The following is a 5854-nucleotide window of genomic DNA, read 5'->3' as shown; positions in this document are numbered from 1 at the left end:
CACGGTGGCTCACAACTATCTGTAATGAGATCTGACGCCCTCTTCTGGTGAGTCTGAAGATAGATACAGTGTACTTACATATAATAAATAAATCTTTTTTTTTAAAAGATTTGTTTTATTTATTTTTATGTGTATGAGTACACTGTAGCTGTACAGATGGCTGGGAGCTATCATGTGTGTGGCTGTTGGGAATTGAACTCAGGACCTCTGCTGGCCCTGCTCGCTCTGGCGTAATTCACTGTAACTTTCTTCAGACACATCAGAAGAGGGCGTCAGATCTCATTACTGGTGGTTGTGAGCAACCATGTGGTTGCTGGGATTCAAACTCAGGACCTTCGAAAGAGCAGTCAGTGCTCATACCCGCTGAGCCATCTCGCCAGCCCCAATAAATCTTAAAAAAAAAAAAATTAAAAAATTAAAAAATCGTTAGGACTTTGTAATGTGGGTGCTAGAAGAAAATCCTAAAACTGTAGGTACAACAGCGCTGTTCTGAGTCTGCCTCCCACCCCCACATGGCACAGAGGATTAGAACGTTCTTTGTCTACTGAGAGGAGTACCCGGCCTTCCACTGTGGCTTCCACTACCCGCTAACTGTATGATCCTGAATGATGTGCTTAATAGGGCCAAGATTAAATTTCTTTTTTTTTCTTTTTTTTCCTTTTTTTAGATTTATATATTATTATAAATGAGTACACTGTAGCTGTCTTCAGACGCACCAGAAGATGGCATCAGATTTCATTATGGGTGGTTGTGAGCCACCATGTGGTTGCTGGGATTTGAACTCATGACCTTCGGAAGAGCAGACTGTGCTCTTACCCACTGAGCCATCTCACCAGCCCAAGATTAAATTTCTTAACCTGCAAACTGGGGACGTATCCACACTACAGACCCGCTTCAAGAATCTTTCGTGTTCACAACTATCCACGTGGAAGGCACCTGGAACAGAGGTGGGTACTGAGCTTGCTCCCTGGCCTGCTGCCTGGTGCCACCTGCACTGAGCTAGCGCCAACAACTCACTGCTGCCCCCAAGCGGTAAGTAAAGGGAGCGCGGGTTTTGCAGAGAGATAGCCACAGCCACCCGGTGATGAAATCAACGGTTGGAGTGGAAGAGAGAAGGAAATATGTAGCATCTTCCAGCTGGGCGAGGAATTGACTTCTTGGGGTGCTGAGATCTAGCAATATCCCGGAACTGATACAAAATAAATTATTTAGGGGCCTATGAGAGGAGCAATTAGCAAGCCCAAGGCTTCCGTGTTTCCCGGAGAGCGCCTGGGGCAATAGCCACGCGGAGCAGGCCGGGTAGGGCAGAGGCGGAGACAACACTGCCTGAAGGATCTCAGGGAACCTCCCAGGCTGGCCCCGCCCCTCCCTCGGCCCCGGCCACGCCCATCCCGCTGGCCCATCTTCATGCCTCAAGTGTTAGATGATCTTCTTTCTAGTCCCATTACCTCCCAGTTTACCGTTTCGGCCACCCAACCTGGAGACAGCAGTTGTGAAATCTTCCCAGGCATGTCGCTTGGCAGGTCGCCATCAGGGAAGAACCTTCGAGGTAGATAAAGTATGCTTTCTCTTTTGGAGCAAGCTGTGGGTCAGAAGCTTTCCCGCAGCCCCTGCAGATGTTTCAAATGTGTTGAGGTCTGGGTTGGTCAGAGCACACATAGCCTGTTGCAGCTTTCACTAGTAAGTTTAGGAAGCTGAGAAGGTCTAGACAAGGAAGAAGCCCCTTAGCAGCTCGGTATAAACCCTACTCCCAGACTGATAGCACTCTGCTAATTGGTTCTCACTTTTTAAAAAAATATTTATTTATTTATTTATTTTATGTGTATGAGTATGCTACCTTCATGCTCCAGAGGAGGTCATCAGATCCCATTACAGATGGTTGTGAGCCACCATGTGGTTGCTGAGAATTGAACTCAGGACCTCTGGAAGAGCAGTTATTGCTCTTAACCGCTGAGCCATCTCTCCAGCCCCGGTTCTCACCTATATCTAATCCATTTTACAAACTAAGTTCAGTTAGGGAGAAATTCTGGTGAGCTATTGCACAGTAGCGTGGCTGGAAAATCTAAAAGCATAGAAGAAGATTTCGAAAGATCTTACCCTCTAGAAATAATAACTGAGAAAATTAATACACTTAACCTGATTTAACACCATACAATGTACACAGGTATTGAAACCTAGCATTAATACATACAATTTTATGTTTGTATGTGTCTGTTAAACAAATTGAAGCAAAGAAATTGAAAATTACTTTTGAGTCAAGAAAATAACATCATCTGCTACATTTCCCTGTCTCATATTCAGGACTACTAGGACAGACCTGATCAAAAGTCTCACTCACTGAGCTCTCCGACCACCCTGGGGTGTCAGCGTTCCTCACGCTGTTCCTCCCATGAGAGCAGCTCCTTGTTCAGAGAGCTCTCCATATCACCTTGGGTAAATATGAATAAAATACACCTCTCTTTTTGAAAAATCTATGTTAGCACTTCATTCATGTTTCTGGGTTGTTGGTTTTTTTTTGTTTTTGTTTTTGTTTTTGTTTTTTAAGATTTATTATAAATAAGTGCGCTGTAGCTAGCTGTCTTCAGACTGCACCAGAAGAGGGCATCGGATCTCATTAGGGGTAGTTGTGAGCTACCATGTGGTTGCCGGGACTTGAACTCAGGACCTTCAGAAGAGAAGTCGGTGCTCTTACCCGCTGAGCCATCTCGCCAGTCCCCGTGTTTTTTTTTTTTAAGAAAAAACAAAACAAAACAAAACAGAAGTGCCATTGCCACCACTGCAGCCATAGCCTCCTTCTCCCCCTTCTTCTCTTCCTTCCCCTCCTCCTCCTCTTCATTTTCCTCCTCCTCTTCCTCTTCTTCTTCCTCTTCCTCCTCCTCCCTTTCCTTGTCTTGCAATGCCAATCAGTTAACTACTGTGGTGGACCAAATGTCTCTGTCCCTCATAGGCCCGCCCAGAGGCTTGTCTTCTAGCTGGCTGTAGATCCTCATGAAGTATCAAGCATCACACACTCTCTAATTTCAGTCACAGGACTTCCTCCTCCCCTCCACACCCCTGTGCTGCCTAAGGACCCAGAGCTTCATATATGAACGACAAGCACTTTTCCATTGACTCACACCCTGACACATGTAAGTGTGTGTTTTTTTGAAACAGAGTCTCTCTATATAGCCCTGGCTGTCCTGGAATTCACTATGTAGACCAGGCTGGCCTTGGACTTACAGAAACCCACCTGGTTCTGCCTCTAGAGTGCTGGATTAAAGATGTGTATCTCAATATTCACCTGTCCTTATTTTTAAGAAAAAAATATATATGTACACACACACACACACACACACATATATATTGGTTTTAGTTTTTATTTGTTTGTGTCAGTATGTGGCTGGTCCCTAAAGAGGATAGCTGTTAGCTGCCCGATACGTGAGCATTTGGAACAGCAATCTGGTCTTAGAGGCAGGAGGATAGTTGTGAACTCAAGGCCAGCCTAGTCTATATGGTGATTCCGAGGCCAGCCAGAGTAACGCAGAGAGACCATGTATTCAAACAACAACAAACCACATACAAAGAAAAACAGAACTCAGGGTCCTCTGGAGGAACAGGCCTGCTTTTAACTGCTCAACTTCCTCTCCAGCCTGCAAGGGGCTTTTTAGGAAAACAAACTATCCATCCCTTTGCATTTTGCAAATCAGCCTCACTGCCTGGATTCTTGAGTCTAGGCTTGTAAGGCCTCACTAGCCCAAGACTGCAGTCATTTGCTGACCTAGACCAGGGCCCAGGACAAAGCAACAAACAAGCTGAAAATTCCCCTGTTGAATCTGGTCTCAGATAAACCCACCTCGGGACATGCAACAAAAGTGAAACACCCATACACAGACTGTGCTCCCAGGATGACGGATGCTAATGTAAATTTTTATTTTTATAATTTTACTATCATTTAAATTGACACCATATACAAAGAATTACCAGATGTAAAACCAGCTCAAAGGCAAATCATAAGAAAAATAGGAGCTAAGGTTGTGTAACTTCATGATAGCGGACTTGTCCAGGTTGCATGAGACCTTAGCTTTGATCTTCAGCACTCAAAACAAAACAAAAAAAAAAACCAGAAGAAAACTTCTGGTTATGCTTATCTGGAGATAGCTCAGTCAGTAAAGAGTTTTGCAAATGTGAGAACCTGCTCTTGCCCCCAGCTCCCACACAAAAGGTTGGCCATGGTGACATTTGCTTATAATGCCAGAATTAGAAAGACAGAGACTAGCAGATCCCTGGGGTTCACTGATCAGCCAGCCTAGATGAATCAGCCAACAGATTCCAGTGAAAGAGACTCTGTTTCCAAACCCCAAAGTGAACAACTCCTGTCACAATACCCTCTGGTATATACACCTGAGCTCATGAAAATACACACTCACAAACACACGAATGTACACACACACACACACATACAAACAAATGATTGGGAATATTATGATGTTAAGTTCCTTTCCAATAAAATTCACATTAAAATATAATGCTAGTGATAAGGTAGTAAGGAGTGGGACCAGATGGGGCATTTTTTTAAAAAAATTGTTTATGTTTATCTGCTGGTTTTATATGAATAAGTGTTTTGACTGTAAGCAACACGAGTGCCTGGTGCCTTTGGAGGCCAGATGTCAGATCCTCTCGAACTGGAGCTATAGATTTTTGTGAACCACCATGCTGGGGCTGGAAACCAAACAGTTACTCTGCAAGAACAGCCAGTGCTCCTAATAGCTGAGCCTCTCCCAGACTCCCAGGGGAGACTTCTGAGGTAACTCATGAGATTGCTCATTAATTGACTGATGGGCTAATGGTTCTCTCAGGAGCTGGTCATTGGACTCGGGTCTCTTGTGTGTGTCCCTTTCACCAGGCCATGTCTTGCCCAATCTTAAGGCTCTGCAGATAAGGCATTACCAAAGGCCACCCCTGGACCTTGGCCTTTCCTGCCTCCATAAAACTAAGTGACCCAAATAAAACTTTATTCTCTGTAAATTACCAGCTGTGGGATTTGTTAGATTTCTGAGGTGGCTTAAAGAGGAAGAAAAGAGACTAACTTGACCTAGGCAGACAGAGCTGTTTATTTCAAACAGTGAGAGGCAGATAAGAGAGCAGGAAAGAGGTGCCTGCCAAAGGGGAAGGGAGTGCTTGGGGTTAGTATAAAAGGTTTGGGGGATGGAGAATTAAACTCAGCTACAGGGCCTGAGAGCTTGTGCTTTCTGCCTTCTGGAGTAGTTTGTCCAGACGAGATTATTTGAAACGTTATAGACTGCCTTGCCCCAGGCTCTCATGATGCAGGTGATAGCCGGCCACTGGGTTAGGTAATGGAACAGAGGGGGAAGGAGATACAAAGTTTCCACATGGGGCCCTGGTCTCTCGCAGGGATTTCCAAGGTTTATTTATTCTAACCGCATTCAGTTATAAAAACAGAAAATACTCGAAGAGAACCCAGACAAATACCAGGAAGCTGCGCTACTGTGGCTGAGGCTGGGAGGCTGCAGGTGTGAGGAGACCCTTGCTGCTTGATGTGTTGCACACAGCAACCCAGGGGACAGCATAGTTTTAGGAGATACCCAGTCAAATCTTTTCTCCTCTTGCCTGTACCCCTCTCCATCTCTTGATTGCTTACTGTTTACCATTAGAAGTATTTCCTGGAGGCTAGGGAGATGGCTCAGCGGTTAAGATCACCGACTGCTCTTCCAGAGATCCTGAGTTCAATTCCCAGCAACCACACGGTGGCTCACAGCCATCAGCAATGGAATCAGATGTCCTTGTAGTGCCAGGGAAGGGTTCAATGCCCCCCCCCCCAAAAAACAAAAAAACAACAACAAAAAAAAAAAAACAG

Source organism: Mastomys coucha, unplaced genomic scaffold, assembly GCF_008632895.1.
Source record: "Mastomys coucha isolate ucsf_1 unplaced genomic scaffold, UCSF_Mcou_1 pScaffold14, whole genome shotgun sequence".
Classification (NCBI taxonomy): domain Eukaryota; kingdom Metazoa; phylum Chordata; class Mammalia; order Rodentia; family Muridae; genus Mastomys; species Mastomys coucha.
This window is presented reverse-complemented; position numbering follows the sequence as displayed.